General features: G+C 44.8%; 1 protein-coding gene and 1 non-coding gene across 2 annotated transcripts in view; one reads left to right on the top strand and one right to left on the bottom strand.

Annotated features, from left to right (window-relative positions):
- Positions 1 to 24,358, top strand: part of LOC124721329 (solute carrier family 35 member E1 homolog) — an 82,057-nt gene that overhangs the window by 17,560 nt on the left and 40,139 nt on the right. The gene's annotated exons all lie outside the window — the stretch shown is intronic.
- Positions 20,220 to 20,291, bottom strand: Trnat-agu. Its single transcript has one exon. It is a non-coding gene; the product is annotated as a tRNA-Thr (tRNA).

The following is a 24,358-nucleotide window of genomic DNA, read 5'->3' as shown; positions in this document are numbered from 1 at the left end:
TTGTCTACCAGCAGCATTTAGTGTGTTAATGCCAACTTATATGTAGTTTTGATTGCTCTCAACCACATGAAATGTGCCCACATAAAGACTTGCGTCATCTTCTCAAATGCACAGAGTGCCCTGCAGAACATCCAGGATACCTTGTTTCCTCTGCAGAAGCAGGATGAATGAGTCATTTAGTCAGTTACTGGGGCACATTGGAATTCAAAGTAACAAGATCACAGATGCAGCTGTGAAACATTTTAGTGATGAAAATTGAGTAGCGTCATCTGAGATCCCCTGTGTTCAGTTACCATCATTTTTAAGGATGGTAATTGTGGGTATGTTAGTTAGTGTGGCTGAAAATCAGTGAGAATAATCTTAAGATGGTAAAGTTGACCACCTCCTTATGGTATAGTTACATCCAGTCACACAAACACAGAGATTATTTTAGTGTTCCTTCCCTTAACCTGTGGCTGCCTGTGGCTGTAGACTCTCCAGTATGTTACATATGTGCCAATATTGTTATATAAGTGCCAATATTATAATAGTGTGCCTTCTTTTAAGTAGACGTTGGTACTGTGTGTAATGGCACAACAGACTGCCAGATGACACTGAGATCAGTACTAGCTGGGATCATCATTTCGGTCCCAGGATGGTGGGTGTGGAATAACAATTGGGGATCTTCCAATCCTGCAGTGATCACAGAGTGCTCGCTTGATGATGACATTCTTTATTAAGCACAGCTTCCATATGAGAGGCCAATGTATATGCTCAGGAACCAGGTGGCCAATATGGACACCAGGGTGGTGATGTGCTGAAACACGGCCAGTAGCGTGTGTGGCCTTGCCGGTCTGAGACAGCTGTCCACTTTGTGGCGGTGTAGAGACTCTTTATGTCACCAGCGGAAGTTGGAAGTCCCAGGAAAAGTGCTTCTGATGGCCGAGTTGGAGACATTTGTGCATATCGGGCCTGGATGTGTTGTGACAGGAGCCTGCTTCCAGTCACATAGACTGCTGCAGAAGCACAGCATTGTGCAACAGTGTGAAGGAAGCCACCCACCACTACATTGCAGAATGATATGCTATCATTATTTTAGCAGCCAGCTGGTTGATGAGTCATGCCTGTTGCTGACGCCACATGACTGCCTTCCTCCTAGGAAAAATTCAGTTCTCCAAATTTCAGGCTTTAGCTGCTCCTGTGAACTACTGAAACAGCATGATATTGCTGTGTCTACATTTATCCCCTACACCTGTGATTCTCTCTCTCACACACATTTGTATTTGCATTTTCTTAGGTTCTTGTTCTTATTTCGTGCACACTCTACTACACAGGGCATGACACACAACACAACCAACCTCCCCGCCCCCCTCCTGCCTCAGGCTCACCACTCTTAGGTGAGTTAATGCTTGGCTACCTTGGGGCCCTAGCCTTTGCAGCACCATTTCCTTGCTGTGCTGCCTGTCTGTCCTCCTGCTATTCTTTTTTCCCTCGCTTGGAGAACATGTCTAACATATTTTTGGGCATGTGTTCTGAAGTTTTAGTAGCCTGACATCATAACAGTCTTCCACTGTTTTTTTTTCCATTCTACATCTCCTGTACTTCCTGTGTGTTGGCATTTGAGGTTCCTCTTCATATCTTCTTCCTCCACGTGTGCTCCTTAAGGCTGATCCATGCATCTGACATGTAACAGGTGACTGGGTTATGCGTAATTCCCAGCTCCAAGTTGACAGGTAGGGTTCGCACGTTCTCCCTAGTACATCCCAGGCCCAGGGAGGGTTGATTGCCTGAGCTGTTACATTCCCAAATTGCCAGTTGGTCCCTCTGTCGGGAGTTCAGGTGGTGTGACCTTGAGGTGTGAACAATCACCTAAGGTGGGTGAGCCCCACCTGTGAGAAGGAGCACGTCATCAGAGATGCTGGCAATGGTGGGGATTTTTTCCCAATGAGCCAATCACCGTCTTAGTGTACGTGTATTAAATGTAAACAGAATGAAGCTAAAAATTCAGACTCTTCCAGCTGCACCGCAGTTCCTAATGGTATCACGTACTAAATAAGGTCAATCTTTTGCTATGGTTAATCCATTTATAATTCAGAAAGGTGTTGATGCAATTGCTGGCCCTGTAAAATCCTGCTATCATTTATGTAATGGAACTTTGCTTTTGGAGACCAATTGTGATTTTCAAGCACATCAACTGCTTGCAGCTTCACTCCTCCATGGCTATCCTGTTCGTGTTGAGAGGCCCATAGAACGCAGAATTCCTCATGTAGTATTATTTATGCTAGGCTGCTTTATGGTCTGACTGAGGGAGAAATCCAAACACATCTCTCTGATCAGGCCATCACTGCAGTCCATTGTGTAGTGAAAAAGGTTTATGCAACCTTAGTGTCTACACACACTCTTTCTCTCACGTTTCATTGAGTAGTGCTTCCATCAAAGATTAAAGCAGACTATGACGTCATCACAGTCCAACTGTACATTCCAAACCTGATGTGCTGCTATCCATGTCAACATTACAACCACACTCGAATGTTCTGTCGAAACACAGCCAAATGTGTTACTTGTGGTAGAGATGCTCATGAGGGCGATTGCCCACCGCCTCCTCCCCGCTGTGTCAATTGCAGTGGTGACCATGCAGCCTCATCTTGAGAATGACCCGTGCATGTCGATGAGCGGTTTTACTCCAGCTTTGGGGGCGAAATCACCTGCTACACAACCAGCAGGTTGGAAAGAACAGAGGGAATACTTCTGCGAAGACTTTTTACATCCCTCCATTCAACAAACGTTTGAGTCTTCCTCTGCCAATCGCAAAGTAAGAAGACATACAAAGGCAAACATCCCTCTCCTTTTCTGACTAAGAGATCCTCTTCCTCTGTGTCGTCATGTGGTACCCTCACCTGGCTGACCTCCATTTCACCGGTATGCACTGGCAATCATTTTTCTGTCCTGAAATCCATTGCCAACCCAGTGAGAATGCTGATGTCTCTGTAGATCTAGTGGAACAGGCTTATACAGCCTCTGTGCCCTATAGCACTGAATCTTCGAAGTGTGGCACTTTTCAGCCACCGAGTTGACAACCCTTTATTTTTTCCCTTCTCTCCTTTCCCCATCGTGACCCTCCTCCATAGGAATGTTTGCGGCATTAGATCCAACAAGAAGGAATTACAGCTGCTTTTGGAATCACAGTGACTTGTATTCTGCCCCCAGGAAACAAAGCTGTGTCCTTGTGATTTCTTTGACCTCTCACATTTCTTTCTGGTCTGCTTAAAATCCCCCACAAGCATGGCACTTCCATCTCATGGTGGAGTCATGGTGTCCATCTGGAAGTCATTCATAGTGAAACCATCTCACTGAACACCTGGCTGCAAGCTGCTGCGTTCCACATTTTCCTTCCTCACTTTGCCTTTTGTCTTTGTAATGTCTACATCCCACTACCATTCGGTGTCACTAGGGCAGAATATCTTCCAGAATCTGTCCGAGAGGTGCCCTCTTGGCTGACCTTCCAATCAGCTGAACTTCATCTGCCTTAATACTGGAGCACCCATGCTCCTTTCAGATTCCACGCTCACCTACTCCCATTTGGACACCTTGTTCTGCACTGCCCAGCTTGTCATTGTCTCGAGTGGTCTGTTCTCTCTGACATGTACTTGAGCAACGATTTCCCATGTGCTATCCATTTGCTGACTCCTAACCCACTGATGTGTAAACCCAACTGTCAGCTTTCTAAGACTGACTGGAAGCTTTATCCTTCCCTGGTGATCTTTACCAAACAACATTTTCCCCGTCGTGATGACTAGGTAGAATACCTTACCAATGTTATCCTTACCACCACAGAATGTTCCATTCCTCACACTTCATCTTTACCGCGCTGTGTCCTGGCCCCTTGGTGGACTGAGGCATGCTGCAATACAATTTGCACATGGAGACATACACTCTTGTGTTTTTAACCTTCATTCTACAATGGTGAACTGCATTAGTTACAAAAGCTAGTTCCTTTAACAGTCCCCCCTCTCTTCCGTCATGTGGGCCAACCTCCGGTGGCTGTCAGGACCAAGGTACATTTTCCAATTTCTGGCCTGACCATAGCGGACGACGACATTGTGGTCCCCATTGCTATATCCAACAACTTAGGCCACTGTTTTGCGAAGATTTCAAGCTCTAACCACTGTCACCCTGCCTTCCTCTGCTGGACACGAGTGGAGGAGGCTCCGGTGATACCCTTGTCCTCTCAGAATAGTGAATGCTGCAATGCCACCTTCACTATGAGGGAGCTAGATCATGCTCTCCCTGCATTCCGATCTTCTACCCCAGGGACGAACGATGTTCACATTTAGATGTTACAGCACCTTTATCATGCAGGAGGGCAAGCACGTTCTACTTCATATTTACAATCACATCTGGACGGATGGCACACCAGATGCGGGTATGAAGCCACTGTCATGCCCATACCCATACCTAAGACCGGTAAGACTACAGCCACATTTCTCTCACCAGCTGTGTTTTTCAAGGTGATGGAACATATGATTCACGCCCGTGTTGTATGGTGGTTCGAGTCTTGCAATGTACTGATCACAGCACAATGTGGATTCTGCGTGCGCCATTCTGCAGCTGACCATCTCGTCACTTTGTCGGCCCATGTCATGAGCATTTTTTTGCGGAAATACTAGACTGTGGCTATGTTTTTTGATTTGGAGAAATCCTACAAAACCTGCCGGAGGACTGGTATCCTCCGTACACTCTACATGCTGGGCTTCTGAGGCTGCCTGCCTCATTTCATTCAGGAATTTTTAAAAGACAGAGTTTTCAAGGACCGTGTGAGTTCTGCCTTGTTGGACACTTTTATCCAGGAAAACGGGATGCCTCAGGGCTCTGTTTTGAGCATCGCCCGCTTTCCTATAGCAATTAACCCTGTTATAGCCTGTCTCCTGTCTCCCGCCAGGCATCTCTGACTCCCTTTTTGTCAACAATTTTGCAATCTGTTGCAGTTTCCCATGGACTTGGCTCCTTGAGTGGTGTCTTCAGCGATGTCTCTATCATCTTTACTCTTGGAGCATCGACAATGGCTTTCACTTTTCTACTGACAAAACAATTTTTATGAATTTCTGCTGGCACAATGGTTTTTTTCCACTGTCTTTTCATCTTGGGCCTGTTGCCCTTCCAATCACTGAAACTACGAAATTGCCGGGGCTCATGCTTGATGGGGAACTTTCTTGGTCCACCCATGTGTCTTACCTGGCCGCCTGCTTTACCAGGTCCCTCAGTGTCCTGCACATTCTAAGTGGTACTTTCTGGGGATTGGATAGGACCACCCTCCTCTGTTTGCTCCAATCCATTGTCCATTTCAAACTAGACTATGCATTTGCATGTCCATTTATCTTATGCCCGGTTGAGAGTCTCTATGCAGAAGCTGCTGAAATACCACTGTCATACAGGCATGATATTCGACTCAGCAGATACACATGCCGTTTGTCTGCCATGCCCAGCCACCCATCCTATGCCCCTTTTTCAATGACTCCCTTGACTGCCAGCGTGGGGCATGCCCTTCTTTTCTATTACCTCCTGGAGATAGCTTTCTGTTACGCTCGGAGCTTAACTTCACACTAGCTGCTACGTTCCGGATGGGTGTGGACCGTTCATTGCCCTCGCGTCATGCGGCGGCACATGTTATTCTACGACTTAATTTGCTTCCCAAGAATACTACTCCAGATTCCATCTATTGTTGTCCCCCGTAGGGGGCCGCCACTCTTTGGTGGGTTCGTGCTTGGCTACCACTGGGCCCCAGCCTGTGCAGCATCTTTCCCCTTCAATGCTGCATGTCTCACCTCTTGCTATTCTTTTTCCCCTCCCATGGGGAACATGCCTGGGGTGTTATCGGGAATGTTCTGCATTGTCTGTCACTGACATACGAAGAGTCTCACCACTGTTTTCTGTTCCCTTCTCCTTTCCTTGTCTCCATTCCCCTCTCATTCCTCCGCTTCGGCGTTTGAGGTTCCTGTTTTTCTTCTTCCTCCCTGTGCACTCCTGAAGGCTGGCCCACACGTGTGACGCGTAAGAGGTGACTGGGTAACATGTAATCCCCAACCCTGTGTTGACAGGTAAGGTTCGCACGTACCACCTGGTACAGGTCAGGTCCAGGGAGGGGTGATTACCTGAGCTGCAACCTTCCCAAATTGCCAATTGGTCCCTCTGTCAGGTGTTCAGGAGGTGTGACCTGATGTGGGAACAATCACCTAAGGCAGGTGCGTCCCCTTGTGAAGGGGGCCCCTGTTGGAAGGAGCGCGCCATTGGAGATGCTGGCAATCATGGGGGATTTTCCCACACTGAGCCGATGATCTTCACAATCAACGTCTATGAAATGTAAACAAAATGAGGCTAACATTCAAAAACCTTTCCAACTGCACCACGGTTCCTCATGGTCTCACATACTGAAGACGGTCAGTCCATCACTATGGTAAATCTGTTTATTATTCAGAAAGGTGTTGATGTAATTGCAGGTCCTGTGAAATCCTGCTCTTGTTTACAGAATGTCACTTTGCTTTTGGAGACTACTTCTGATTCTCAAGCACAACTGGTTGCCCCCTCGTTTCTCCATGGCTACCCTGTTCGTGTTGAGGCCCATAGAACTCTGAATTCTTCCCATGGCATTATTTACACTAGGCTGCTCGACAGTCTGATCAATGCCGAAATCCAATCTTACCTCTGTGATCAGGGTGTCATTGCCGTTCATTGGGTAATGAAAAAGGTAGATTCCTCCTTAGTGTCCACCTGCGCTCTTTTTCTCACCTTTGAAGTGTTGCTTCCGTCCAAGCTCAAAGTAGGCAATGAAATTATCACAATCAGACCGTACATTCCGAACCCGATGTGCTGCTACCAGTGTCATCGTTTCAACCACACTAGAACACCATGTCTACATCCAGCCAAATGTGTAACCTGTGCTTGGGATGCGCACAAGGGCGATTGTCCGCCTCCTTCTTTCCGCCGTATCAACTGCAACGGTGGTCATGCTGCCACCTCTCGGGATTGTCCCATGTATCTTGAGGAGTGGGCTATCCAAGAGATCTTGCTGAAGGAAAAAGTGCCTTACCCAGTCGCTCACAAGTTATTGGCTAGTTGCAAACCCTGTGTTCTTCTGTCTGGCACCTATACTTCTTGTTACCTCTCGCTCCATGAAGGACATGGCAATGCGGATGTGCGACCTCAAATTCAGCTGTGAGGTTGTGAAATCGCCTAGTGTCAAGGTAGCACTCCATCCGCACATCCAGCTGTGCAACAAGCCATCAAACTCTCGAATCACGGGGCGAAGCCACTAACTGCATAACCGGTAGGCTGGGAAGGGCGGAAGGAGTACTCCCATGAAAACTTGCTACGTCCCTCCAGCCAAACATCTGAGTCTTCATCTACTAACCAGAAAGGATTGACAAAGTCCAACAAAGGCAAATGGTCTTCTGCTTTGCTGACTCAAAGATTTTCTTCAACGGTGTGGCTTTGTGATACCTTAGCCTGGCCAGCCTCCGTGCCACTTGTGTGCACCACTATCTGTTTTTCTGTGTTCACAGACCAACAGCACAAGCAAGCCGATTCTTCTGTGGGCCCCATGGAGCAAGATCCCCCTGCTTCTGTGCCCTGTGACGGCAACTCTTCACAAGCTGTCACTCGGCAGCCGCCAAGGTGAGACCCTTTAATCTCTTCCTCCTCAGGACTCTCCTCCAATGAGACGTTTGTGGCCTTCGGTCACACAAAGAGGAATTACGGCCATTTGTAGCATCGCAGTGTCCCCTTGTACTCTGCTTTTGGGGAGCAAAATTGCATCCTCACAACCGCTTTGAGCTTTAACAATCCTTCACAGTGCATTTTGACCTTCCCTCTGAGGTCTGCATTCCATCTCATGGGGGTGTCGTGCTGCTCATACGGGATGGTGTTCATATTCAACCCATCTCCCTGACTACCCAAATTCAAGCTGTTGCCAGTTGCCTTTTCCTTCCTCACCTGACTTTTTCCCTCTGTACCATTTATGTCTCTCCGTCATTCGATGTCACAAGGGCAGACTTCCTTCAGCTTATTGGGCAGCTACCTACCTCATTTCTGCTACTCGGTGACTTAAATGCGCATCATCCCCTTTGGGGTTCTTCCAGAACCTTTCAGAGAGGTGCCCTCTTGGCTGATCTTCCTAATCAACTCAACCTCTTCTGCCTTAACACTGGAGCACCCACATTCCTTTCAGTCTTTTCACACACCTATTCCCATTTGGACCTATCCTTCTGCACTGCCCAGCTTGCCCGTCTTGAGTGGTCTGTTCTTTCTGACACCTACTCAAATGACCATTTCCCATGTACTGTCCATTTGCTGACTCCTACTCCACCTGCTCCACTAAGGCTAACTGGTGGCTTTACTCCTCCCTGGTGACCTTCGGAGAACAAGATTTCTCTAGTTGTAATGACCAGGTGGACCATCTCACAATTGTTATCCTTACTGCTGCAGAACATTCCATTCCTCGCACTTCCTCTTTACCACACCGTGTCCCAGTCCCTTGGTGGACTGATGCGTGCTGTGATGCAGTTTGCACATGGAGACGTGCTCTCCGCTTTTTTAACCGTCATCCTATGATGTCAAACTGCATTCATTATAAACAGATGGGTGCACAATGTCATCGCGTTCTTCGGAATAGCAAAAAAGCCAGCTGGACTACATTCACTAATTCTTTTAACTGTTCCACCCCTTCCTCTGTTGTGTGGACCAAGTTCCGATGGCTCTCTGGGACCAAGATCCATTCGCCAATTTCTGGTCTGACAGTAGCAGACGATGTTGTCGTGAACCCTATTGCTATGTCCAACACCTTGGGCCGCCATGTTGCAGAAATTTCGAGCTCTTCCCGCTATTACTCTGCCGTCCTCCATCGGAAACGAGTGGAGGCGGCTCGGGTGACACCCTTCTCTTCTCAGAATCGTGAGTGCTACAATGCCGCCTTTACTATTAGGGAGCACTATCACGCTCTCAGTTCATCCCGATCCTCTGCTCCGGGGCCAGACGCTGTCCACATTCAGATGTTGCAGCACTTTTCTCTTGCGGGCAAGCACTTCCTGCTTAACACATACATCCACATCTGGGTAGAGGGCATATTTCCCGGACATTGGCATGAAACCTCCATCGTACCCATACCTAAGCCTGGTAAGGACAGAAACCTTCCTTCTAGCTACTGCTCCATCTCCTTCACCAGCTGTGTTTGCAAGGTGATGGAACGTATGATTCGTGCCCCGCTGGTGTGGTGGCTCGAGTCTCACAATTTACTAACAATTGCACAGTGTGGATTTTGAGCACGGTGTTCTGAAGTTGACCATCTTGTTAATTTGTCTACCCATGTCATGAATGGTTTTCTACGGAAATCCCAGACTATGGCTGTGTTTTTCGATTTGGAGAAGACCTACGACACCTGCTGGAGAGCTGGTATCCTCCGTACTCTTCACACATTATACTTCCATGGCCGCCTGCCCTGTTTCCTACAGGAATTTTTAAAAGACGGAGTTTTTAAGGTGCATGTGTGTTCTGCCTTGTAGGACACCTTTAACCAGGAAAGCGATGTGCCTCAGCGTTCCGTCCTAAGTGTCGTCCTCTTTGCTATCACCATGAACCCGATTAGGGCCTGTCTCCCTTTGGTCACCTCTAGCTCTTTTTGTTGACGATTTTGTCATCTGTTGCAGTTCTCCATGGATATGTCTCACTGAGCGGCATCTTCAATGCTGTCTTGATCGTCTTTACTCCTGGAGCATTGACAATGGTTTTCGTTTTTCCACTGACAAAACCATCTGTATGAATTTCTGGTGGAGCAAATGGTTTCTCCCACTGCCGTATGCGGTCCCTCAGTGTCCTACATGTCCACAATGGTACTTTCTGGGGCGTCGATCGAACCACCCTTCTCCGTTTTTACTGGTCCCTTGTCCATTTGAAACTCGGCTATGGGTGCTGTATTTTGTGTGTCTTCACTTCCATCCCTCCTATGCTGTCTTAACATTATCCACGACTGTGGCATCCGTTTGGCCACTGGCGCCCTTTACACTAGCCCAGTTGAGAGTCTGTATGCTCAAGCTGCTGAACTACCACCGTCTTTGTAGTGTGGGGCATGTCCCTTTTCTCTGTTACCTCCTGGAGTCCACTTTTGGCGCTTGTATTGGCAACGTAACTTCACACAACCTGCAACTTTCCTGGTGGGTGTGAACCCTTTACCACCTTGGCTTTGTGAAGTGGTCTGTGTTAACCTTGGCCTTCATTCACTTCCTAAGGACACTACTCCAACCTCGCTCTATCGCTTTCAGTTTCACGACCTTTGCATGGAATTTTGCAATAGTACCTTTGTGTACGCTGATGGTTATCGGAAGCCGAGCTCTTTGCCCTGTATCAGGCCACGGAGTACATCCAGCAACACCATCTTTTCAATTGTGTTCTCTGCTCAGACTCTCTCAGCACCCTTCCAAGCCTCTGTGCACTGTACACCGCCCATCTCTTAGTGCAACGTGTGCAGGGAAACTGTCAGTTGCTCACAGACTGAGCAAGGTGGCACAGTGGTTAGCACACTGGACTCACATTCGGGAGGACATCAGTTCAACCCCATGTCCGGCCATCCTGATTTAGGTTTTCCGTGATTTCCCTAAATCGCTTCAGGCAAATGCCAGGATGGTTGCTTTTAAAGCGTACAGCCGACTTTCTTCCCTAATCCAACAAGACGTGTGACCTCATTGTTTGGTCCCCCCCCCCCCCCCCCCCGCCCAAAAAAAAAAAAAAAAATCAATCCAATCCAACTTGCTCACTCTTGGTTGAGGCACTGTGAAGTTTCTGTGGGTTCCTGGTCATGTTGGTCTGCCGGGAAATGAGGCTGCTAACGCTGCAGCCAAGGCTGCCATCTTCATACTTCAGCCCACTAGTTCCTATATTCTCTCCAACGGTCTCTGTGTTGTCGTGTGTCAGGAGGTGGTGTCCCTTTGGCATCACCATTGGTCCTTCCTTCAAGGGAATAAGCTCAGGATTATTAAATCTCTCCCAGGGGCTTTGACGACCTCTTCTCGGCCATCCCACAAGGAGAAAGTCATTTTAACTTGGTTACCTATTGGGCACTGCCTTTTTAGCCATCATCATTTGATAAGTGGCACTCCGCCACCACTTTGTACACATTGCGCCCAAGTTGTAACTCTCTGCGACTTCCTGGCAGAATGTCCATTTTTTAACTGTTTGTGCTCCCACTTGGGTTTGCTGTCTGAGTTATAAGCCATTTTAGTAAATAATGCGTGGGCTGTCGACCGCATTTTACTTTTTAGCTGTCAAAGCAGTATCGTGAAGGCCATTTAATTTTTAGTTTTGGACCACCGTTTCTGTACGGTGTCTTGAGTAGACCTATCTCCACGTCCCTGTTTTTTAGCTGTCTTCTTATGTCAGTTGGGATTGCTGTTTAGTCATTTTTTAACTCCTTTCTGTTTTCGTGTTCTATAGTCTTGATATGGGTGTGTATGATGCCAGTTGTTTTTGCTCCCAAAAACGAAAACAAAACAATCTATTGCTGATCGCTGTAAGTTTCCCAACCTTTGCTCGCAAAAACTGACTTCTTTCCCAGAATGACATGTGCAAGATCTGTGCATGAGGCTCTTCCAATACTGCACTGAGAGCAAAGTTGAGAATGCTTGCTAAATAACAACATTCCTTATTAAGCACAGTTTCCTTATAAGAAGGAAGGCAGTGGATGTGGACATAGGAGCACCTGCATGTCTTCTCAACATAATGTGGCCAGCAGCATTTTTGTATTTGCTGATGTGAGGCAGCGTTCTGCTTTGCGGCAGTATGGTGAGACTGCCGAGTGACGCACACTCTGTGCAGCCTGAGTGGTAGACAGGGCTTTGTTGATGCCCTGTGTTGAACCCGGGACCCTCGAAGTCACCTGGAGTGTCAGGTGATATCACCCATGGAGAGGCCTCCTCTCGGCAGCAGTTTAAGTTTGAAACTATCAGGTGTCGCTGGCAGCTTGTAGACAATTTCTTTACCTATCTGATGATCCTGCCTGGTGAGACAAACTCATTGCACCAATGACTGGGGTGGGAATTGTCATGGTAGTGGCGGAAGTCAAAGGTCCGTTTTATACAATCAACTTTCTCGTCTTGATTCCTGTGCCAAGTCTCTTCTGTTTGGACTGGTCATTTTCATCTACACGTCAGTGCCAAAATTGCGTGCATATGAAAACTGTCTGTTGTGCAGTTTGGTGTTGGAATGGAGAAAGCGGTGTTAAAGCGACAGTCCTTTTTACAAAAAAATTGAAACACAGTAACAAAATGTAGGAACCAGCAATGATAATAGAGTTTATTAATGACCAAAGCAGAGTTCCTAATGGAAGTTCTTGTCAAAAGTCACGTGGTAAATTCTTTACTCTCCTGGGAACTGAAAGAATAGGAAGAGCGTCATCCAAACATTTCAAAATCTACACGTTTGTGTGCTCAAGAAACTATGTACTTGCAAATATGCAAACAATATCTAGAAGGGAGTAAATAGTGCCTCTTTGATATAACTGCTGTATCTCATTTTCTAAGTGTCAAATAGCATCAAAATTTTTTTCTCGTCAGTTAATTCTGATTTTTTCACTATTGAAATAATTTTAATTAAAACATGTTTACCTGTTTGTGTTCTTATTTGTGCATAGCGCGGGCTTTTTCACGTGAAACATAAAGTACCTTTTTGCTTTCATATATTTAATCTCTCTTATAAGAGAACAAAAAGAAATAAAGTTAGGACCTCGTGTAACTTCTCAGTGTATCACGAAAACACAGCAGATGAGACCATCAAGACTAAGAAGACACAAAAGCACAAAATCTGTTTCTACAATAGGAGTGAGCCTGGTCAGAATAGGTTAACTTCCAGTATCAGTGTGCGCTGCTGTAGTCCCACATTTCAGCATAAGCATGGCGTGTGGCACGCTGTGATATTTAAAACTCCACACTCAGCACAATCTGTAGATCACCAGTGTCACAGACATGTGTGTCACAGTTTGTCACTGATTTACATGCAGCCACGAAAGACGTCGACACTTCGAATAATCAGTTTTGACCAGAAAGTCACTTGTCTAAAATGGGTTCGAGAACAAATTCTGCTAATGGCTGATAAGGGCACCATACTTGTTGGACCCGGATGTGTCATGATGGGAGCAGACTTCCTGCCATGTTGACAGTTGCGGAAGCATGATATCATGGCACAGCATCAAGTAACCTGGCCCACTGCTACAGTAGATGGTTGCCTCACAGAATGCAATGCTGACACTACTTTAGCATGCAGCTGCAGGTCTGAATGGCCCTTGGCTTTTTGAAAAGTCTTACCTGAGGCTGATGCTGCGATGGATGATAAAGGGTATGAAATGTTTTGGTTGCAGATGTGCACTCTATTTTAAATAACAATTGAACGAGTATAGTTCGAATTTAAAAATTTTGTGAGGAATTGGAACTCTTCTCTGTGTCAGGAGGAAGCAGACTTTTAACGTTTTAGTAACTGGCTCCATCTTATTTATTATATTATCCATCTTATTTTTTACATTAGTGCTCTGCCAATCACATTTATCTGGGAAAAGTGTTAGTTTGTATTAAGCTAAGCTTCATTTCCTGAAGCAGTATTTTATACCAGGACTAGCATAAAATTATTTAACTGAGGATTTGTGCATGTTGTGTATGGTGATGAGCATACAATCGTGTGGGATTAAAATATTCTGATTTGATGTAATTGTGATCTAAAGTTTTAAATAATTCTAAGTATTAAAAAAGTAAAGCAAAGAATGGAAACTCCAATCAAAAATGTAGGAAAAGATAGTTGCTACTTACTGTAAAGAAAACATGTCAAGTTGCAAACAGGTACAGTTAAGAGACATTCACATATAGCTTTTGGCCACAGCCTTCATCAGTAGAGGGGGGTGGGGGGGAGAAACACACACGCAAAACATTCAGGTGCCAGTCTGCAACTTGATGTTGTCCAACATTATAATTTTTAACATGAGGCAGTATAGAGTTGGACATTGATGAGGGTTTTTTGTTGTCAGCTCTTCTTGCCAGTTTGGCCAGGGAGGTTGGCCTTTCACTCACTGCAAAACATTGAATCTGTCTTATAAACTTTTAAAATAGTTGCCAATATTTTTCCATTGTACACCATATCAATAACATTATTTGTAAGGAAAGACTTCAAAGAAGGTCACTAAAAACAAAAACTTATATTCAGCAAGAGTGCTGAAATTTGTGTCCTCAAGAGTCCTAAAACTGTGATCTGATATGAACATTCTGTTTTCCTTCTCTAGCATAAGTTCTCATATTAGCCAAATTCCCCACTCATTCATGTAAACTTGTCTTTTTTGATAGTTTCTTGGGCACTGAAAACAACTCACATTTTTTGGAAGCAGCATTAGTTGTATTTGTGTGGAACATTGTTCACTCTCATTAATAATGTTTGGTTTGTCAGGTTCTCATATTTATACATATTTCTGTTGAATTTTCCAGATAAAACCAGTGTATCCTCATCACTGGTGATAATTCGTTCTGCAGTAGTTTGTGCAAGAGTCACTTCTGTAAAATTGATATGCTGCTGATATTGATAACAGCAGCTCTCTCTCTCTCTCTCTCTCTCTCTCTCTCTCTCTCTCTCTCTCTCTCTCTCTCTCTCTGTGTGTGTGTGTGTGTGTGTGTGTGTGTGTGTGTGTGTGTGTGTGTGTGTCATAGAATCAGATGATTTGTAATGACTGTATAGCCCTATTATTGTAACTAAAACTCATGTATTGCAGCATAAAACTTGGTGTAAGCATATTTGGCCAGTTCCATAATCTTGTATCTAAGACTCCAAGCCCTGTGGGATAAAAAATTAATCAACTTAAAAGTAACTGAGATATTGTAGGTGGTGGATTTGCCATTTCATCTTTCTGTTAAAATTTGGTTACTTACTACCTGAAGTCAGTGTACTGTTATCATGGAGATACTGTCCTGTACAATTTAAACACTATGTTTAGCATTGCATCATAAATGTGTTAGTGTGTAATGGGTTTGTGTTTATTCTTCTATTGCATCCTTCCCCAGTTACATTTTTTTTTACTGTATGTATTGAATGATGAATTACGACAAAACTAGTTCATTAAGTGAGCCTGTATCTTTCTTCCAGAAAGTTGTTTCGTGAAATAAGGTATAGGGAAAAATGAAAATACATTCAGTTTTGTCATCAAATTACTTAATGGATGCCTCTGTCATATTTGCAAAAGGAGCAGCTGGCATTACTTTTAAACCTTTTCTCACTTCCTGTGCCTACCCCCATGAACCATGGACCTTGTCGTTGGTGGGGAGGCTTGCGTGCCACAGCGATGCAAATGGCCGTACCGTAGGTGCAACCACAACGGAGGGGTATCTGTTGAGAGGCCAGACAAACGTGTGATTCCTGAAGAGGGGCAGCAGCCTTTTCAGTAGTTGCAGGAGCAACAGTCTGGATGATTGACTGATCTGGCCTTGTAACACTAACCAAAATGGCCTTGCTGTGCTGGTACTCCGAACGGCTGAAAGCAAGGGGGTAACTACAGCCGTAATTTTTCCCAAGGGCATGCAGCTTTACTGTATGGTTAAATGATGATGGCATCCTCTTGGGTAAAATATTCTGGAGGTAAAATAGTCACCCATTCGGATCTCCGGGCGGGGACTACTCAAGAGGACGTCGTTATCAGGAGAAAGAAAACTGGCGTTCTACGGATCGGAGCATGGAATGTCAGATCCCTTAATCGGGCAGGTTAGAAAATTTAAAAAGGGAAATGGATAGGTTAAAGTTAGATATAGTGGGAATTAGCGAAGTTCGGTGGCAGGATGAACAAGACTTTTGGTCAGGTGAATACAGGGTTATAAATACAAAATCAGATAGGTGTAATGCAGGAGTAGGTTTAATAATGAATAAAAAAATAGGAGTGTGGGTAAGCTACTACAAACAGCATAGTGAACGCATTATTGTGGCCAAGATAGACACGAAGCCCACGCCTACTACAGTAGTACAAGTTTATATGCCAACTGGGTCTGCAGATGATGAAGAAATTGATGAAATGTATGATGAGATAAAAGAAATTGTTCAGGTAGTGAAGGGAGACGAAAATTTATTAGTCATGGGTGACTGGAATTCGAGAGCAGGAAAAGGGAGAGAAGGAAACATAGTGGGTGAATATGGATTGGGGGAGAAAAATGAAAGAGGAAGCCGTCTGTTAGAATTTTGCACAGAGCATAACTTAATCATAGCTAACACTTGGTTCAAGAATCATAAAAGAAGGTTGTATACATGGAAGAATCCTGGAGACACTAGAAGGTATCAGATTATATAATGGTAAGACAGAGATTTGGGAACCAGGTTTTAAATTGTAAGAGAGATTTGGGAACCAGGTTTTAAATTGTAAGACATTTCCAAGGGCAGATGTGGACTCTGACCACAATCTATTGGTTATGAACTGTAGATTAAAACTGAAGAAACTGCAAAAAGGTGGGAATTTAAGGAGATGGGACCTTGATAAACTGGAAGAACCAGAAGTTGTACAGAGTTTCAGGGAGAGCATAAGGGAACAATTGACAGGAATGGGGGAAATAAATACAGTAGAAGAAGAATGGGTAGCTCTGAGGGATGAAGTAGTGAAGGCGGCAGAGGATCAAGTAGGTAAAAAGACAAGGACTAGTAGAAATCCTTGGGTAACAGAAGAAATATTGAATTTAATTGATGAAAGAAGAAAATATAAAAATGCAGTAAATGAAGCAGGCAAAAAGGAATACAAACGTCCCAAAAATGAGATCGACAGGAAGTGCAAAATGGCTAAGCAGGGATGGCTAGAGGACAAATGTAAGGCTGTAGAGGCTTATCTCACTAGGGGTAAGATAGATACTGCCAACAGGAAAATTAAAGAGACCTTTGGAGAAAAGAGAGCCACTTGTATGAATATCAAGAACTCAGGTGGAAACCCAGTTCTAAGCAAAGAAGGGAAAGCAGAAAGGTGGAAGGAGTATATAGAGGGTCTATACAAGGGCGATGTACTTGAGGACAATATTATAGAAATTGAAGGGGATGTAGATGAAGATGAAATGGGAGACACGATACTGCGTGAAGAGTTTGACAGAGCACTGAAAGACCTGAGTCGAAACAAGGTCCCGGGAGTAGACAACATTCCATTGGAACTACTGACGGCCTTCGGAGAGCCAGTCCTGACAAAACTCTGCCATCTGGTGAGCAAGATGTATGTATGAGACAGGTGAAATACCCTCAGACTTCAAGAAGAATATAATAATTCCAATCCCAAAGAAAGCAGGTGTTGACAGATGTGAAAATTACCGAATTATCAGTTTAATAAGTCACTGCTGCAAAATACTAACGCAAATTCTTTACAGACGAATGGAAAAACTGGTGGAAGCCGACCTCGGGGAAGATCAGTTTGGATTCCGCAGAAATGCTGGAACATGTGAGGCAATACTGACCCTACGACTTATCTTAGAAAATAGATTAAGGAAAGGCAAACCTACGTTTCTAGCATTTGTAGACTTAGAGAAAGATTTCGACAATGTTGACTGGAATACTCTCTTTCAAATTTTAAAGATGGCAGGGGTAAAATACAGGGAGCGAAAGGCTATTTACAGTTTGTACAGAAACCAGATGGCAGTTATATGAGTTGAGGGGCACGAATGAGAAGCAGCGGTTGGGAAGGGAGTGAGACAGGGTTGTAGCCTCTCCCCGATGTTATTCAATCTGTATATTGAGCAAGCAGTAAAGGAAACAAAAGAAAAACTCGGAGTAGGTATTAAAATCGATGGAGAAGAAATAAAAATGTTGAGGTTCGCCGATGACATTGTAATTCTGTCAGAGACAGGAAAGGACTTGGAAGAGCAGTTGAACGGAATGGACAGTGTCTTGAAAGGAGGATATAAGATGAACATCAACAAAAGCAAAACGAGGATAATGGAATGTAGTCAAATTGTCGGGTGATGCTGAGGGAATTAGATTAGGAAATGAGACACTTAAAGTAGTAAAGGAGTTTTGCTATTTAGGGAGTAAATTAACTGATGATGGTCGAAGTAGAGAGGATATAAAATGTAGACTGGCAATGGCAAGGAAATCGTTTCTGAAGAAGAGAAATTTGTTAACATTGAGCATAGATTTAAGTGTCAGGAAGTCGTTTCGGAAAGTATTTGTATGGAGTGTAGCCATGTATGGAAGTGTAACATGGACGATAAATAGTTTGGACAAGAAGAGAATAGAAGCTTTTGAAATATGGTGCTACAGAAGAATGCTGAAGATTCGATGGGTAGATCATGTAACTAATGAGGAGGTATTGAATAGAATTGGGGAGAAGAGGAGTTTGTGGCACAACTTGACAAGAAGAAGGGATCGGTTGGTAGGACATGCTCTGAGGCATCAAGGGATCACAAGTTTAGCACTGGAGGGCAGCGTGGAGGGTAAAATCGTAGAGGGAGACCAAGAGATGAATACACTAAGCAGATTCAGAAGGATGTAGGTTGCAGTAAGTACTGGGAGATGAAGCTTGCACAGGATAGAGTAGCATGGAGAGCTGCATCAAACCAGTCTCAGGACTGAAAACAACAACAACAACACTTCCTGTGAGAAGAGGAAGGGAATGAAAATTGCAGTAGTTCATATTATGTTAAAACTGTAGTATGACAGAATAATAGCTCCGTGTGAGCTCCTACTCTTCATATCATGCGTAAGTAATTGCCATAAGAGTGCTACACAAAATCAGGTAAACAGCATAATTTAAGCATCTGATTTGAATAATGTGCTGTTAAAAATGTCCCATGGTTCTTGCTACTTGTTAGCAGCCATCCTCTGTGGAGCTTTGGAAAGTTTGTCCCTCTCTGTAAATCTGATATTACCAAAGTAAACTTCCAAAGTATTGCGAGTGCAATTTAATTGGAAACCCAAAATAGTTTGGTTGCGTTACTGATACTCGGACAAATTTTGCATTTGTTTTTGATCAAAAGTCAGCCAGTTTACCTAGCCGATCTATATCTTTACACCTTATTGGAACATATGTGGTTCTCAGCCTGTGGGAAGACTGTCACTGTCTGGTCCCTTCAATCCCACAATCCAACCAACAAACCAAGACTTTTGATTTGACACCAGTACAACAACTTGTGTGCCTGGTTTGGTAGTTTATTAGGAAACTACTCATTTTAGTACACCCTGTTGGCCACATTTTCATCACAAAAAATCTGAGATGGTCATCAGGATTCTAATCCAGGACCTCCATTTTAGCAGTGAGTCCTGCTAAACCTTAGACACCATAGACAACACAGTCACCCTATAACATCTATCACCTATTAACTCACTTTGCTGTTCCATTTACAAGTGGTGAACAGGAGAAACAATTGTAAGTTAAGTTTCTGTATGAGCTTGAATTTCTCTGATTCTACTGTCATGATCTTGCAAGATACATGTCTAAAGTGTGTTACTCAGTTGTCAGGCAGGACCCTCTGAATGTAAAAATAAGATACTGTTATGGGTTTTATCTCGTTTTGTGATTTCTCACGCACATTGTTACTTGAACACCATTCCTACTCCTCTGATTTTTGGGTTAGTGGCTGTGTTTATGCCTGTGTGGATATCTGTATTTGAGACTTCTGTCTGGAGATGAGTAGTACTACTAAAAACAATAAATAAGAAATTATTTTACAGCTGTAAGTGGAAGCTACCATGTTTACTAATTACACAGATGCCTTGGACCCTGTAGTATCCTGCCCACATGTCTAATATAGGGTGCCTAGGAAGCTGTTTTCTTGGGTTGCTAGACAACAGTTCAAGTAAATCGTATTAATGGAGTTTATTGCAGTAAGTTAAATTGACAGTACTTAACTTTGCATATTCACAGAGTTGTGTCGTAAGCAAACGGCAACATGCAGATAATCAATGTCCTTCGGTATATACTATTTCAATGCAAGCAAAACAAGAGAGTTCATAAGTCACTGCTGTAGTGTTTCTATGACGGCTCGTCTTCCACTGTCACGTGACTAGCTGGAGCGGTACTTATATTCTCTTTGTCTAGATGCTGCTCCTGTCTTGGTGTCATCCTAATCAGCATGCTGTTGACTGATGTCATCTCATAGCCCTCTCTGCTTTTCCGTTCTATATCATCGTCGTGCCGGCACTTGTTGTTATGCCGGAACATACCCCTACCACACTAAACGTGTTGCTGTTGAATAAAAGCAGAAGCAATGAATTAAAACTTGTGCCACAGCCAGGACTTGAACCTGACTCTCCTGCTTACTAGGCAGGTGTGCTAACCATTACACCACTGTAGTGTTGTCGCTACCACAGCTGCGTGGACTATGTAAGCTCTCCGATTTTGGAATTGCATCTCAGCTTTGTATGTTACTGGGAAATCCTGCCTCTACATCAAGCATATATGATCTATATCGGATGGGGTGAGGCTGTGCTCAGCCTTTAGGAACCCAAGGGCAGTATTCAATGGAAAAATGTATATTCATGAAGTATTAGGACATCCTTCATGTTTACAGCCCAGCCGTTATTAGGACACAGCATAGGTTCTTGAGTCCACTCTCAATTTTTTGGTTAAATTACATATTGTGCCAACACACTGGACTCGAATTCGGGAGGACGATGGTTGAAACCTCCGTCTGGCCACCCTGATTTAGGTTTTCTGTGATTTCCCTAAATTGCTTCAGGCAAATGCCAGGATTGTTCCTTTGAAAGGGCATGGCTGATTTCCTTCCCCATCCTTCCCTAATCCAATGGGACTGATGATGTCATTGTTTGGTCCCCTACCAAAACATATCCACTGTGCAAGAAAATTGTGTGCTATGGGTGCTAGAGCTCCAAACTTCCCATTTTTTGCTGAAGAGTGTGCCTGTCACATTGAAGGGACAATGCCTCCATCATGCTCGATAACCCATCAGTGTATCAAGGAGGAAGTTGAATGTAAAGCTTGATTCCATTTGTGGCTGTGACAAAATATTGATAATGGAGAAAATAGTGGAAATAGTACAATAAGTTTGGATATCGAGAGTGAATTTATCCATTCAAATATGTGCTGACAAAGGTGCCTTCACGGAGGTAGCTGATCCCTCTGGGGTTGACAGAGGTCAGAACTTGTAGGTCCTCTGTCTCCAGATTCTTAAAGATTGCGTTGTAGACTCTCAGCTGATCATGTTCAGGTAGACCCTTTTCAGATTTATCTTCTTCTTGGTGCTAGCACAGCAGTGTGATGGAGGTCAGTAGGCTGACCATGGACACGTTGACCGGTAATATTGCGCCATCTACTGCCTATCAGTGGACCGCTTAGCAGCTGGCACAACTATCTGCACTGCTTCGTCATGTGCTCCATCATGCCCATCATTTGATGGAACATGGTCGTTAGCACTTTGACCAGGCTGCTGATGTTACTTTCTCTTGTGGCATCAGTGTTTGTTGTTGAGTGGTGCCAACGCATTGTGGTCAGTGGTTTCAGCATTGCCGCTGTCACAGCCTTCCAGTTCTTTGGTGTCACCCCTGGTCCTCTTCTGCTGGGTGGGCCACCCTGCACTTCAAGCTCGTGCAGTGAGCTGTCGTCTGCGCCTGCAGAGCGCAGTGATGGTGACTGGATGCTGTGTCATATCTGCACCAGCATCGCCTCTCACCTTGCTTGCACCAAGAGGCGTGACTGGGTGCAGTCATCAGATGTCACACCTCCTCCCGTTGCTGGCATGTTGCTTCTGGCAGGGGTGCGGATGGCGGGTTGGGCATGCTGGTGCTGCCTTTTGTGGCACCCTGTATGGTACGCCGCATTTGGTGAGCTATCGTGACTTCCAGATATTCACAGCCACTGTAGCTCGTCACATGCAGCCCACCACAGTTTGTGCACATTGGTGTATCTTCTCTTTTGAGTGTGCATTGATTGCTGGAATGATTGCCACACTTCACACAGATGTCAAGCATTGAGTGGTGGTGTGCCATGTGCCTGGCGGCCCCTCTCTGCAACTTCAAGTTCTCAACTGTGAAGGCCATCTTCGTTAGCAGTGTGAGGCCGAACAGACTCCAGTTAATGGAGTTGTCTGTAGCCCAGCTAGCAGTAGTGGCCTATCTTCACCAGTGTTTGTGGGCTTCATTTGTGCCACAGTGTGAATCCTGAACCCAAGTCATTCCAATGTCTTCTGGAGGTGATCTAGCTTCATGGTCTGTGGGAAGCCCTGGAGTACGATCTTGATCACCTTAGTGTAGGTGTAGAACAGCAGAGGGTTGTCGGCCACCTCACTCGATATGCTACGGTAGTCTTCACAGTCACACAGATAAAATGCGCACAAGGCCCTTTCCCACAGATTTTGCAGTGTCAGTCTTGATTTGTCCACTGCGATATCTGTTGTAGGAACTCAGATTAGTCACTCCTCACTTCATAGATGATCGGAGGTGGCCTCAGGTGCTTAATTGCTGCAGGTAGTGGATTAAGGAGTCTCTGGTGAGATGGTAGCATCCTCTGCCACCTCGTGAAGGGCAGCAAAGATACCTCCAGAGCCGCTGAGTTGCAACTCGGGGTGGCCGTCTGCCTCTGGAGATTGTGTGCAACTTATTTGTCTGGGTGCAAAAGTAGGCCAGACCAGCCTCACTCATCAATGATCATCTTCTGTTTGCATCCCTTGTTGGCACTCGGGATGCTGGCTGCCAACTTCTTCTTCCTTTCACCATCATCAGGTGCTGCATTCACCTAGCAGGTCAGCTTGTGCTTGTCTTCTCCCCACTTCAGTGGATGGCCTGTTGGCTGTTCTTTCTTCTCCTTTTTCTGCCAGATGTCTTCGAACTCCACCATAATTGCAGTCATGGACTCCTTCTTCAGGCAAAGTCTCCGTGCGCCCTCTGGCGCAGTGGTGTTGTTGGCAGCAGGAGGTGTGGACGTAGTGGCACATGCTTCCATATCCATGGCTTGTTCCATTGTCTTGGCGGAAGTTGACTTACTTGGCGGACCAGATGAGGCAGCTGTCTGAGCAGGAGCAGTTGCCTGCGCCTGCTCATCCATACAGCAATCTGCCATATGTGTCTTCTTGTTAAGCATGCTGCAAAACTCCTCTCACATCCATGACATGCTCTTGCTTCAGTCTCTCAGTGCGGAATGAATTCTGTTCAAATAAGTGTTGTAAGGTGTGGGGTTTTATGAAGCCCAGAACCTTGATGACGGTTTGAACTCTGTAATTTGAAGTTGTTTATCAAAAATGGGGTTGGTGCACTGTGAAAAGGTCTCTGTGTGAAGCATATAACTACAATCATCATCATCATCATCAAAATACCTTAGCAAAAGATCTGGCTGGGAACCCAAGAAAATTCTTGTCCTATATAAAATCGCTAGGCTGAGGGTTGGGTTGGGGTGGGTGAGGAGACCAAACAGGGAGGTCATCAGTCTCATCAGATTAGGGAAGAACAGGGAAGGAAGTCGGCTGTGCCCTTTCAAAGGAATCATCCTGGCATTTGCCTAAACTGATTTAGGGAAATCACAGAAAACCTAAATCAGGATGGCTGAATGCAGGATGGAACTGTTGTCCTCTCGAATGAGAGACCAGTGTGCTAGCCACCGCACCAACTCGCTCGCTGCTAGGCGGATCTAAGGCTTACATCCAATCACTCATTGACCAGCCTGGTTTGGCAGTTGAATATAGAAGAACTAAATCTGAAGTTTTAAATTCTGGATTTAAGAAATCGTTCATGCAGGAGAATCATACAAACATACTGTCATTTTACTATCCCACAGAGTCCTGTATGGATGATTTATTAATAGGCATCCCTGGAATAAATAAAAAGCTGAGACAGTTGAGAACAGAGAAGTTGCCAGGTCGGGATGGAATCCCAACCCAGTTTTACAAAGAGTACTCTACGGCATTGGCTCCTCACTAGCTTGCATTTATCGTGAATCTCTTGCCCAGCACAAAGTCACAAGCAATTGAAGAAAAAAAAAAAAAAGCACAGGTGACTACTGTATAGAGGAAGGGTAAAAGAACACACCTTGAAAATTACAGACCAATATTCTGGTATCCCAGTCTGACAGTTTTGATAGCCCGCCAGAAGGCTTTGACGTAGACAACAGCCCCTATAATGTGTGAGCACTGTTGTCACCACCACAGTACTATGCGTGGACAATGCCTGCCATGCTGGCCTATCTGTGCTTGCAGTGCTCCTATGAAGTCTGCAACGCAGGGGCTCATACCACAGTCATGTTCCGATAGCAATTGTGATTGCACGTATGCAATGATTCCAGCATTGTTCCCATTTTTGGAAGAATGTCTGGAATTTCAGGACCCATTGGGATCCCACTTGGCTGTCTTCAGTTGGATCAAAACTTCACCCTTTCAATGTGATTTTCATCTTCATGTAGAAGTCTCACAAGGCT

This window comes from Schistocerca piceifrons, chromosome X (genome assembly GCF_021461385.2).
Source record: "Schistocerca piceifrons isolate TAMUIC-IGC-003096 chromosome X, iqSchPice1.1, whole genome shotgun sequence".
In the NCBI taxonomy this organism is placed as follows: Eukaryota; Metazoa; Arthropoda; class Insecta; order Orthoptera; family Acrididae; genus Schistocerca; species Schistocerca piceifrons.
Note: the sequence above shows the minus strand (reverse complement) of the source record. Positions and strands in the feature narration are given on the sequence as shown.